Below are 13,311 nucleotides of genomic sequence, written 5' to 3'. Positions count from 1 at the left end.
AACAAACGTGCATCGCCCGTTCTACAATGGAATCTGAATTCATAACTTTAGATAAGGCCGGTGAAGAAGCTGAATGGCTCCGGAACTTCTTGAAAGATATTCCATTTTGGCCCAAACCTTTGGCACCTATTTGTATACATTCTGATAGTCAAGCGGCAATAGGCAGGGCAGGGAGCGTTATATATAACGAAAAATCTCTTTATATACGATGGAGACATAATACCGTTAGACAACTACTCTCTAGTGGTGTTATCATAATTGAGTACGTAAAGTCAAGAGATAACGTATTGGATCCACTTACAAAAGTTCTATCTAGAGAGGCAGTTGAAAGATCGTCAAAAGGAATGGGGTTAAGGTTTAGGACAAGTCATCATGGCGGTAACTCTACCTAGCAGACTGGAGATCCCACGAGCTAGGTTCAAAGAGATCAAACAAAGTTATGAATGATGGTTCAACATTGTCAAATAACTCAACCCATTCTTGTGATGAAGACAATGTTCAGAAATCGAGGTAAAGCATTAAGGCTTTTTGATGAGTCAAAAAAGCTTAAAGTTTTTTTAATGATTTGCTAAGTCTGGCAGGATATGACCAAATGTGTGTCTATAGGATTACACGTTTAGAAATTACCTATGTAAGTGTGAAGTGTAAGCCGCTTCAAGAGGAATGAAAGTAAAGGCCGATTCTCTAAGCACTCATGAAACCAAGCGGTGTTCATGGCTGAAACGAACACAACTGTGAGAACCATAGATGGTTAAGGATTGATTGTGTGACTTATGTTGTCTAGGTATACAACAAAGCTCGACGGCTCAAAGATATCAAATCTACCGATTGACCGAGTATATCCAATATAAGTTCACTATGGAAAGTTCAAAGGGAAACCTACTTATCCAGATGCAATTAATTCTTGCAGGTAAAACACACACGTGTCTGTGCATTCCTTTATTTTATAGCCATTCCCCATTCATGTGGAGGATTGTTGGGATTTTAAGCTTGTGTAGCTTAAAGAGGGTGAATGAGAAATGGAGGAAAAATAAAATATTTGAGTTTTCCTCCTTGGCAAAGGGACATTGTCCCATATTGGAGGAAGAAAAGGCTTTTGATGGGTATATATATAATTGCTCTTCTTCTAGCTCTTAAAGAGTTAAGAAGAAGGCAAGCCTCGCGCCGTCGTCGTCGCTCGCTCGCTCGGCTTCGGCTTCGGCTTCGGCTTCGGGCAAAGATTGATTGATTAATCTTTTTGGACAAAATTCTTTTTAATTATTTAATTAATTAATTAAATAATTAACGAAAAAATTCAATCCGGAATAAGCCATGACCCGCGACCCGATCCAGCCAGGCCCGTTTTCTTTCCCGAATTATTTTAAAAGTTGCAAACCTTTTCAGAAATAATGCCAGCAACTCTATAAATATACTTTGAATCCCAAACTCTTTCCTTACGAAATTTTCTGATCTTCTTCTTCTTCTTCTGCACAAAAATTCCAGTGTGTTTTACAGCATTCGAGTGGCTCGCTGTTCACCGGCGTTTTGGTACCAACACTCCGGTGAGTTAAATCGTTCTATCCTGGGAGGATATATTCCAGCATCTCGGGTACTTAAGGGGAATAATTTTCTTAAGGACACACTGTATATTCAGTGAGCTCGATTTGTTCCTACACTATTTTTTTGTAGAATTTATTTCTTTAAACAAGTGTTACTAACTTTCTGTTTTGTTTATATATTTAAGAAAGTTTAATGATTTAATTGTGTATTACAGCAATAGAGATTTATAACAGAAACAACTAGTGCAATATCAATTATCCTATGCTTGTTAATCTGCACTATTTTCCTTTCTTCATTTGCTTGTGCATATCATCTTAAAGGCCCTGAAGCTGCTGGTAATTCATTCTTTTTCAAACAATATTAGTTCTCACTTTCTGGATTTATGTTGTTTTCATTACACTATTTCAGTCATCATATTTCTTTATTAGCATGTTCCAAAAAATTATAATACTTTTTTAAATTTAAAAACAATTTAACTTGAACTTTTTTTTTTTTTATACTTAATGACAAACTTTTATAGATACACAAATGTTATAATTTGTTTAAAATCACACGAAGGGTCGGATGCACATTTATCGAAGCGGTGTCACGCGATACCGCTTCGTCGAGTTTTTTTACTAAATATATGTATTAATACTGTGAGGAAGCGGATAAGTAGGGAAAATGATACCACTTGGCATAAATTATCGCTGGGCACATTGGTTATGTGCTTGAATTTACTCTAAGAGATTAGAGGTTTGAACTTCAACTAGAACATCTTTTTTGCAAATATTTGAGAGAATCTATATGTGATTAAAATTTTTGATGAAGTAGAATTTAATTCAGGACTTTTTCTAACAAAACCAATAAACTAAAGTTATTTCTTGTCTAAAAATATGATAATTAAAGTTATTATTCCTATTCTTCTATAAATTATGACATCGCTTACAAAAAATCCTGCGTACGTCCCCTGACTGCAAGTATAAAAAGTTTCAAAGTTATACAAATATTATAAAACCATAAGTTTCAAATTTCTTTCTTTCTTTATTCCTTAAATTTCGTATCCAGTCAAACTACCTCGTATAAAAATGTTGTTTAACCTATGCGTGCAGTTTTGTAGAAGGAAAAGATATACGAAGACAAAGGCTTATAAATGTAAATGATTTCTCTGCTTCATCAGCGCTTAATCCCAGTCAATTTAAACCATTGGCTAACTATGATGGTATCTATTCATCTGTGGTAGATGCAAGAACAATTCCAGCAATCAACACTATTGGTATTACTATAGCTCGTTTAATAAACGAACCATTAGCTCTCATACCACCTCATTCACATCCTCAATTTTCTGAGCTCTTGACTGTCTTAGAGGGTAGTTTATATGTTGGCTTTCTTGTTCCTCATTCAAGTAACTTGCAAAAGACTCAACTCGTTTCCAAAATCTTGAATGATGGTGATGTGTTTTTTTTCCACAAGGTCATATTCGCTTTCAATATACTGTGGGAAACACTAGTGCAACAGTAATCCAGGTTTTCAACGGCGCAAATTATTTATCTGCCATAGTTCCTAGTTCAATCTTTGCTTCTGATCCTCTTATTAGCGATGATTATCTTGCCAAAGCTTTTAAATTGGATAAGATGGTGATTGAAGATCTTCGGAAGAAATTCTCCTAAGACATGTCCCAAACGCCCGGTCATCAAGGGGCATGACGACGCCTATCCTTTCTGATAATACCGGGCTTTATATAATCTTTGATCAGTGATAAGTTTGTATATTAGTAAACAGAAGCCGCTATCGCTCACTTGCATGATGTCATTCATGTAGTGAAGGTTTTTGTTTGCAATTAGTTAATAGTTCTGTTGATCTGTTGAAATAAAGATGCAGGGATGCCTGTAAGTTTTAATAAATCTTCTCTTCTTACTTGTAAGTCGTTCACAACAGAATAAAATTTGAGAAAGATCTATATATGTCTCTGTAACTCCTAGATTCTCTCAAATGTACCACAATTCCACAAATAATAAAAGTTCAATGATATTTAGTGTTAGAATTGTATGACCATTTTTCAGCCAATGTACCCGCAAATATGCACGGTCGACAAGTAATAAAGTGATAAATATGTAGAGTATCGTTCTCACGAGGACTTGTTATTAGCTATCAACTAAATTAACTAAAACGAATTATTTATTCAAACGGTTTCTCAAGTTGTTGATTTTAACTAACTACAAATAATATAAAATACTAAAATAAAGCAATTAACGAAGACAAGTAGGCAAACTTAGAGACTAAATTCAGTAACAGAGAATGTTTCAGTACTATGAGTCAGCTAACAATCCTGTTGAATTTTTTTTTTTTTTACTTAAACTGACTAATTAATTTATCTGATTTATTAGTTAATAGAATTAATATTGCTCATAAGAATATTTAGAGTTCTTATTCATCTATTCAAGCTAACCTAACACATATGTGTCTATGGAATTAAAATTAACAGATATCATTAACCGCTTGTACTTGATAAGATGAACGTGTTGTTTGACCAAAAAGAGCAATTTTCGGTTAAACTACTAAATTTATATAATGATGGGTTAAATCTAACTAAGGATGATAACTCTAGTTGTAAATCTTAAAAATGTGCGGAAGGTGGGGACAGATCCCGTAAATGATTGATGACAACAAGTGCAAAGTATTCTTAAAGTATGAGCAATAATGGAGGTGTAACTGATAATAAATGGCATTCAATTAAATAAGGAGAATGATTCACCCAATAATGGATGGATTGGACGAATATTTCCCCTAACAATGATGAGTGACAGAAAGATCCAAGTTTTGTTTGAATAATCCTCAGAAATGGTGGAAAGATGTGGAATAATGCGAACAGGAATCTTTGTCAAAAGGCAATCTTTGTATTTTTATATGTGTGAGAGAAGCTTCTACTGAAAAGTGTTCTTATCAAATGAATATTACATGCCCCTATCATTATCTCTTCTTTCTTTATATATGGAACATTTTCCTAGGAAACCCTAGTAGTACAAGTGTAGAGAATATCCACTAGAATATTTTCTTTTAATATCCTACCCTGAAAAACTAGTTGTTACAGCTCTTGTCATCGATATTCAGCCTCGACCTCGACCCTTGTCGACACCTCGATTACGGCTTTCGTCGGCTTTCATCGACATCACGATTGCGGCTCAAAGCTGACAACTCGGCCAATGACTTTACGGCATCCTAGTCCATCTCGACCGACTCTTTCCTTAATGCCATATTACGCTAAATATCCTTAGAGCAGATTTTGACATATACAGTTAGTCCCTCCACTTATTAAGGTCAATCCCACGCGGCCTTGATGAGCGGACTCTCTTTATCGTGGTTGGAAAAATTGGGCGAGCAAGTCGAGTAGTGGCGTTTTAGATGAGGTCACGATATGACCTTTCGTTAGCTGCAACCTTTGGGGGTCGCATCGTTTCAGGATGATGTCATGCGTCATTGTGGGGGCGTTTTCTCGATGTTTTGCATCGTTTCCCGTGATCCCTCCATTTCGATACCTACGCTGGGTAATGATGGCCTGATTTCTCGGTCATGGCGCTCGAACTCTTATAAATAAGGATGCGAGATCCTTTATTTGTGTTTTGCATACTCTTAATACGAATCCCTATGTTTTCTTCTTTATTCTTTACATTGAATCCCTATCTTCTCTTTGTTTCGTTGTTGCGTATTCACTCCCCTGATTCTGGTGATTTCTAGTTGCTTCTAACCCTTCCGTACTTAAAATATCTTCTCTTGAAAGTATGGTTAACGTACCTTCTGGTTCCGGCGCGGCGTCTGACCCTATCCCGTTGTCGGTGCGTATGCTTCTTCATGATGATAGTGTTTCATTGGCCATTGAAGATGAGAATTTCCCTACGGTGGAGAAAATAATCCCTAGTAGTGAAAAAGTCAGGTCTGACTTTTCGAAGATGCCCGAGGAATAATCTGAGGCCTCGAAATCAACGATGAAAGAGATCGATCTTGCTGAGTTTCGGGCGAGGTTTAAGATTCCTGCCCATATCGACCTGATCCCAGCGGAGCGCGATGTGGTACAAGTACACTGCCCCGGGTATTGTGCGTTCTATGCGTATCCTTTCTATGTTGGCTACTCCTTTCCTCTTCTCCATTGGCGGAGGAATTTTGTCGCTTTTTCGATGTTTGCCCGACCCAACTTTCTCCATACATCTACACTCTCATTCGCATGTTAACAAAATTCGCAGAATTGGCCGGGGTCGAGGTCATACTTCGCCACCTGATGCATCTCTTCGCCCCTAGTTTCTACAGGGGACGATGCTGCGTCTTCGCCACCGAGTAAGTAAATGTTTGGTGGTGAAAATGGATGATAAGGCAAATCGCCAGTTCTAGCTCAACTACGTCTTCATCAAAACCGAGGACGTGGTGGCCAACGCGAGCGGATTCACCGAGACTTGGAATTACGCCCGTAAGTATCTCTTTTTTAGTCGAGCGTTTGTTTTGCCTATTTTAGTCATGGTCTGACATTCTGTCCCTTCCTCATGCAACCGAGACTACGTCCTCTCCTTTGGTCGGGGACATTCACGACTGGGTGAGCCGGATTCTGCCTTACATAGTGGGGGTTCGTAAATGGCCGGCCTTTCTCAAGAAGTTTGGGCCTGCGCCTTCTGCGACCGTGAGTTCACATATACATCTTTCATCTATACTGTTTTGACCTCATGGTTGCTTGCTCATTGTAGTTTTATGTAGGAAGTGACAATCTTTTATTCTTTCCTTTTTCAGCCCGAGGACCTTCAAATAGACCGAGGGCCCCTCCTCCTGCATTTCGTAAGAGGAAGGCTTCTTCTTCTTCGGGGTTTGTTCTCGTTATGACCGCGGCCAAGCCTGCTCGATTGTTCGCTTTTGTTCCTTCTTCTGCCGCTGTTAGGTCTGCCCGATCGTCAACTATACCTGCAGCAGGACTTACGACTTCCCTTTTGCATCATCTAGTAGACGAGGATGATGAAGAAGAGCCGTCACCGAGTGGAGGTAACTTGCTTCCCCGCAAAAGGAGATTAGTGATGGAGGATTTCGTCGTCTAAGAAATGGCGACCATAGATCTTGAAGGTGACGCCGAATTGCCGTCTGTGATTCCGCCATCGTCTGAAGCAGATGAGGGTATATCTCTCCCTAAGACCGTGATAGGGTTTGAAGGGTCGTGTGCGAGAGTCCCTGACGACTTGCGGTAGGATGAGCCGTCGGCCTCGCGACTGGCCGAGAATCTTTCTTTGAGAACCGACTTAAAAAGAAAGTGTGTGGCCGAGGAATGTTATGATATGGGCTCTGACATAGATGCCAAGGAGGTGAGGATGATGGGGGAAGGACTCACCTGACTCGAGGTGAGGTTGGAGGGGATCACGCGGACTATTGTGATCCCCATGGATCGTGATTTTCTGGTTGATACGGAGGATGTGGTTCCTTCTCTTGGTCCTCTCTATTCTGATGTGGAGGGTAAAACCCTCGAAAATTTTAAGGATGTCACTCTATCTAGGAGCATAGCCGGCCTCGTTCTTAGGGTAGGTTTTTCGACCCATCTTCATTCTTGTATGGCGAGTTCAGAGTTTCGTTCTTACTTTTCATTTTATTTTTCTTTCAGACTGTGATTTTGAAGATTGAGAGTGCCCGACAAGAGGAAAGATACAAGGCTATTTTTCAGAAGATGGAGCGGACATACCGTGAATACCGTAATAAGCATCGCGAGATCTGCAGACGGTTCGGTGAGAGCGGCAACTTCCGGGCTCTCCGAGATGAACTGAAGGAGAAGGATGATGAGTTGGTAAGAGTCATAGGAAAATGCAGCGTTCTCGAGGGAGCGCTAAGGGATTAAGAGAAAGAGCTCGAGGTGAGCAGGGGGTCGAGGCCCAATGTGCCGACCTTCAAGCCCAAGTGGTTTCATTGCGCGCCGAGCTCGAGGAGTGTCAACTCAAAGCGGATGCTCTGAGTGGCGAGGTCGTTGAGAAGGCAGCGGCTTTGGAGAAGGCAGAGTTGGCCCATTTGCCGGCTGCGAGGAAAGCGGCCCAGCTTGATATATTTAGGGATCTAATGGTGGCGGGAGCTGTTTTAGAAGCCGACTTCGAGGATACTCGTGTCTAAGGCACGTAAAGCTCGGTTTGCTTGTGGCTATGATCCCGCTACACCAGAGGCCAGTGATGATGAGGAGGATATGGGGATGGAACAGATAAAATAGGATGCTTGGTATGAGGATGAGTATCCTGCTGGCGATGGCGATGGCGATGGCGATGGTGATGGCGAAGAGGTAGACGGAGATGGCCTGGGCGATCAAGCCGGTGGTGCTACTGGGCCACGCGATGATTAGTTATTTTTCCTTCTTTTTCATTTAGTCGCAGACTTGTGTGTATTTTTTGTAGGCGTTTATTCGAGCCTTTTTAAAAGAATATTCTAAGTACGAAATGTTAATTCTGTTATTCGTACCTGATCCTTTAATTTTTGTTAGGGTTTGTATGCTTTTTGTTTTATATTTTGTTGCTTGGTTGCCTTAGTCATAATAACTTTGTTCGAGTAGGTTGAACGAGGTGGAAACAAATCCTAGGTTTGATTATGGCTGAGGGCCAGTAGGTGTTGGTTCGAACAAGGTCGAACACATCGCATGTTTATTTATGGCCGAGTGTCGATTAGGTGTTCATTCGAACATGGTCGAATATAACCTATATTTAGTTGAGACCGAGAGCCGAGTAGGTGTTAATTCGAATGAGGTCGAATGCAACCTTCATCTAGTTAAGGCCGAGGGTCAAGTAGGTGTTAATTCGAACGAGGTCGAATGTAACCTTCATCTAGTTAAGGTCGAAGGCCGAGTAGGTGTTAATTCGAACAAAGCCGAATGTAACCTTCATCTAGTTATGGCCGAGGGCCGATTAGGTGTTAATTCGAACGAGGTCGAATGTAACCTTTATCTAGTTAAGGCCGAGGGCCGAGTAGGTGTTAATTCGAACGAGGTCGAATGTAACCTGTGCTTGGGGAGAGCAGAAATAAACGTCATGTATTTATGCTTTATTCATATACTTGGAGAGATTTACATATTTTTCGGGCGCTAGCTGGCAGTTCAGTCCCAGTCCCAGTCTATCTAGTCACTTCATTGGTCGAACTGGAAAAATAGTAAGAGATCGAGCAATGAACTTGCCCTCCAATGCCTTTGTCTGTGCGTACTTCAATCCTGAAGTATCCCCGTCATCGCCTCGTTAAAAACATCCTCGAGAAAACCCAATTGGGACAAAACTCGAGTGAGGGAAAATGAGTGCGACTTTGGGGACCTCATCCTTTAAAAGTTGAAGTACTTGAGGTGTGTAATATTCCAGTTGTTTGGTAGTCACTTTCCTTCCCTTGTTTCTAGTGTGAACGACCCTTTGTTTGCTGCTGCCGGGATTATGTAGGGGTCGTTCTAGTTTGTTCCTAGTTTGCCTTCCCGCGGGTCTTTGCTTGCTTATGTTTTGGCTTTAAGCACGTAGTCCCCGACTTTGAGTGGTCTGATCTTTTCCTTTTTGTTATAATAGCGTTTTGCTTGTTGCTTCTGGGTGACCATTCCCACGTAGGCCATATCCCTTCGTTCCTCGACTTTGTCTAGTTCCTGCATTCTACTGTCATCGTTTTGGGGTCCGCTTTCACGGGATTATCTTAGGCTGGGCTCCCCGACCTCTACCGGTATTATTGCATCAGTCCCATAGACTAACGAGTATAGCATTTCTCCTGTGCTCATCTTTGGCATTGTTCGGTAGGCCCAAAGTACTAGTGGTCACAGTCCCTTGGCGTCTTCGTGATGTTCAATATTGACTTGTTGGAGGATTCCGCTTGCCCGTTACCCATGGGGTGGTAAGGCGTTGAGAGTATCCTTTTGATGTGCCATTTTTCAAATTGAGGTCCATTGTCGCAGCTGATTTCTTTGGGGAGACTGAAATGGCATATGATGTTTTTCCATATGAAGGTGATCACTTCCTATTCGCGTATTTTGGGCGAATGCTCCTGCTTCCAACCATTTAGAGAAATAGTCAGTTAAAACCAGGAGGAACCGTATGTTACATCGGGGAAGTTACTGAGTGCAGGTGTTCGCCTGCTTGGGGGCGTACCTCTGGCATTGCTCACATTCTTTCACAAAGTCCGCAGCCTCCTTCTTTATGGTGGTCCAGTAATACCCTGCCCGTGTGAGGCATCTAACTAGAGCTCGATTGCCGGAGTGAGCTCCACAGTGGCCTTCGTGTACTTCTTCAAAGACGTGCCACGTCTGATTTGGGCCTAAGCATTTCGCTAGAGGGCCACCGTATGTCCTTTTGTACAAGTCGTTGTGGATGATGTTGTATCTGGCTTCTTGCATTCACAGCTTATTGGCCTTTATTTTATCATTGGGGAGTATATCATCCTGCAAATATATAATAATATGGCTGCGCCAGTCCCAAGTCAGGTTTATGGTTCTTACCTCGATTTGGTCTATCGACGAGTTGAGGAGGTGGGCCACATTTCTTTCTCAGGTTGTAATGTTTTTGTGGCTGCAGCTAACTTGGCGAAGCTGTCTACCTCGATGTTCTGTGCTCAGGAGATCTGGTCGAGCTGACATTTGTCGAACTTGGGTAGCAGCTTGCAAATTTCGGTCTGGTAGTTTTGTAACCTTTGCTCCTTAATTTGGAAAGTCCTTGTGACTTGGTTGACCACGAAATGAGAATCGCAGCGCAATCTTAGCCGCTTCACCCCGTATTTGCGTGCTAGTCTCAATCCTACAATCACGGCCTCATAGTCAGCCTCGTTGTTAGTCATGTCCGGACATCTTATGGATTGGCGAATCACTTCGCCTGTTGGGACTTCGAGTACGAGTCCCATCCCATATCCTGACGCATTGGATGCGTCATCGGTGTACAGGATCTGGAGATCTCGTGTTTGGGGAGAAGCGTGGACGACTTCTTTTTCGACTTCGGGCATTATTTTTGTAGTGAAGTCGGCGACGAAGTCTGTGAGGCCCTGTGACTTTATCGCCGTTCGCGGCCGATATGTAATATTGTGCTTGCTTAGTTCGATAGCCCATTTGGCCAACCTACCCGATAGCTCGGGTTTATATAAAATGCTCCTTAAGGGAAAGGTCGTGACGACCGAGATGGGGTGGCATTGGAAATACGGTCTAAATTTTTGTGAAGCTACGACTAAGGCCAGAGCCAGTTTTTCAAGATGGGGGTATCTTGTCTCGGCATCGACTAGTGTTTTGCTAATGTAATAGATGGAGGATTGCGTACCTTTATTTTCTTGGACCAGGACTACTCTCATAGCTACTTCGGACACGGCGAGTTAGACGAGGAGGGGTTGTCCCGGTTCTGGTTTTGAGAGAAACGGTGGCGAGGACAGGTACACCTTTAACTCCTTTAGGGCTTGGACACACTCAAGGGTCCATTGGAGACCGTTCTCCTTTTTTAGCACGCCGAAGAACTTATGGCACCTATCAGAAGATCATGAGATGAACCTCGAAAGGGCGGTGATACGGCCAGTCAACCTCTGGACCTCTTTTTGGTGGTCAGGTGCTCTGGTATCCGTTTGATGGCCTTGATTTGGTCGGGATTGACCTCGATACCTCGCTGGGACACTAGGAAACCCAAGGATTTTCCTGAGGCCACGCCGAATGCATATTTTTCGGGGTTCAGTTTCATGTCATATTGCCTGAGTATGCCGAAGGCTTCTCTCATGTGGTCGATGTGATCTTCCTTCCTTTTGGATTTGACCAACATGTCATCGATGTAGACTTCCATCTTTTTCCGAGTTGTTCTTTGAACATCTTCATCACCAACCTTTGGTAAGCTGCCCCGCATTTTTCAGTCCAAAAGGCATGACCATGTAACAGTGCGTCCCTTGGTGGGTGATGAAGGTGGTCTTTTCCTGGTCCTCCTCCTCCATGAGGATCTGATTATAGCCCGAGTAGACATCCAAGAAACTTAGTAGCTCATGTCCGGCCGTTGCGTCGATGAGTTGGTCGATATGAGGTAACGAAAATGATTCTTTGGGCCAAGCTTTGTTCAGGTCAATGAAATCTAACATCCGCCACTTGTCGTTCTTCTTTTTCACCATGACTACGTTGGCGACCTATTAGGGGGTACTTCGACTCTCTAACAGAGCCATTTTCCAACAATGTTTCCACTTCTTCGTGCACTGCATCATTAATTGCGGAGTTGAACTTACGCCTAACTTGCCTCACCGGGGGATAGAGTGGATCGACATTCAATTTGTGTGTGGCGATCTCCTTTAGGATACCTGGCATATTTACACGGCGAAAAGCGAACAAGTCTGCGTTAGCAGTTAAAAATTCACTAAACTTACCTGGTTCCTGAAGTTTGCAGCTGATGTAAGCTTTCTTGTTGTGGTCGTTGCTGTCTAATTGAACGGGGTCGAGGTCCTCTATGGTCGATCATGAGGCCTCGACGACCATATCGAGGTCTCTGATGACGTCTTCACTATCATCGCATACCGACCTCGACCCTGTTGATTGCTATGCCTCTTTTTCTTTATTCTTTGATTGTTGGGTAGATGTGCAATCTATGGCGATGCGGTAGCATTCCTGTGATGTGCGTTGCTCCCCTCGTATACTAAATATGCCCCATGGAGTTAGGAATTTGATGGCTTGGTACAAGCTAGAGGGGAAAGGTCTCATGGTGTGTATCCATGGTCACCCTATTATGGCGTTGTATGTCGTGTCTTGATCCATGATGTAGAATGTGGTCTCTAGAGTGACGCCTCCCGCCAGGACGGGGAGTGTGATCTCGCCAGATGTTCGCTCAACTGCATTGTTAAAGCCTGTTAGTGTGATGCAGAGTGCCACTATCTTGTCCTCGAGTTCTATTTGTGCCAATACTCGAGGATGGATAATACACGCACCACTCTCATCGTCTACCATAATTCGTCTTACATCGGTATCTAAAATTCATAAAGTAATAACGAGAGCGTCATAGTAAGGGAAAGCCAAACCGTTGATATCTGACTTAACGAATATGATACTTTCTTCGAGTTCATCATACCGTTCGTGGGCGTTTGACCACTTGAGCTTGTGGATTGTGGTAAAATTCACGTTGTTGATGGTAGTGTTGTCCCCGCCACCGATGATCATGTGGATGGTGCGGGCTGGCGAGGGCGATTTTGGCGGCCCTTGATGTTGTTCACGTCCTCTGGCAAAGTTGGTCCTTCCCCGATTGCTCAGCAATTCTTTGAGGTGTCCCTGTCGCAGCATGTTTATGACCTCCTATCTTAGGGCAATGCAATCTTCGGTTTTGTGTCCTCGCTCTTGATGGAACTCACAGAGGGCGTCTGATTTTCTGGTATTCGGGTCTGATCTCATCTTTTGTGGCCACTTCACCTTTGGTCCGAGCTTCTCCAAGGAATAAACGATCTCTGTAGTAAAGGGGGCATAACTCTCTCATTCCGGTAAGTCTCTATTCTTGATCGGTATGGGCCTTCTTTATGGCGAGATGAGGACGCATCAGGAGTTCTGACATATGGGAGATGTCGTTCCCGTTTGGTCGTGAGGCCACGACTATGTCTCTTCTAATATCATTTCTCCGATCCTTTCTGGGTTCTGCTTGTACCGAGGTCAGTCAATAGGTCGGCCATTGAGGTCATCTTTTTCTGCTCGTACTTCGGCACAATATGCATTATGTATTTCGTCCCAAGTTGTTGGGGGATACTTTATAAGCTGACTTAATAATTTTCTTGTCTCCCTGGAACCATTTCTGCTCTGTCCGTTTTGAAAAGCAGCTACCGCTATTCCTTCATATACATTGGGCAAGG

General features: G+C 42.7%; 1 pseudogene; it reads left to right on the top strand.

Moving 5' to 3' along the window:
• The first annotated feature begins 858 nt into the window (after window positions 1-858).
• Window positions 859-3,188, top strand: LOC104100817 (putative germin-like protein 2-1; annotated as a pseudogene).
• The last annotated feature ends 10,123 nt before the right edge of the window (window positions 3,189-13,311 follow it).

The sequence above is a fragment of the Nicotiana tomentosiformis genome, chromosome 9 (genome assembly GCF_000390325.3).
Source record: "Nicotiana tomentosiformis chromosome 9, ASM39032v3, whole genome shotgun sequence".
NCBI lineage: Eukaryota > Viridiplantae > Streptophyta > Magnoliopsida > Solanales > Solanaceae > Nicotiana > Nicotiana tomentosiformis.
Note: the sequence above shows the minus strand (reverse complement) of the source record. Positions and strands in the feature narration are given on the sequence as shown.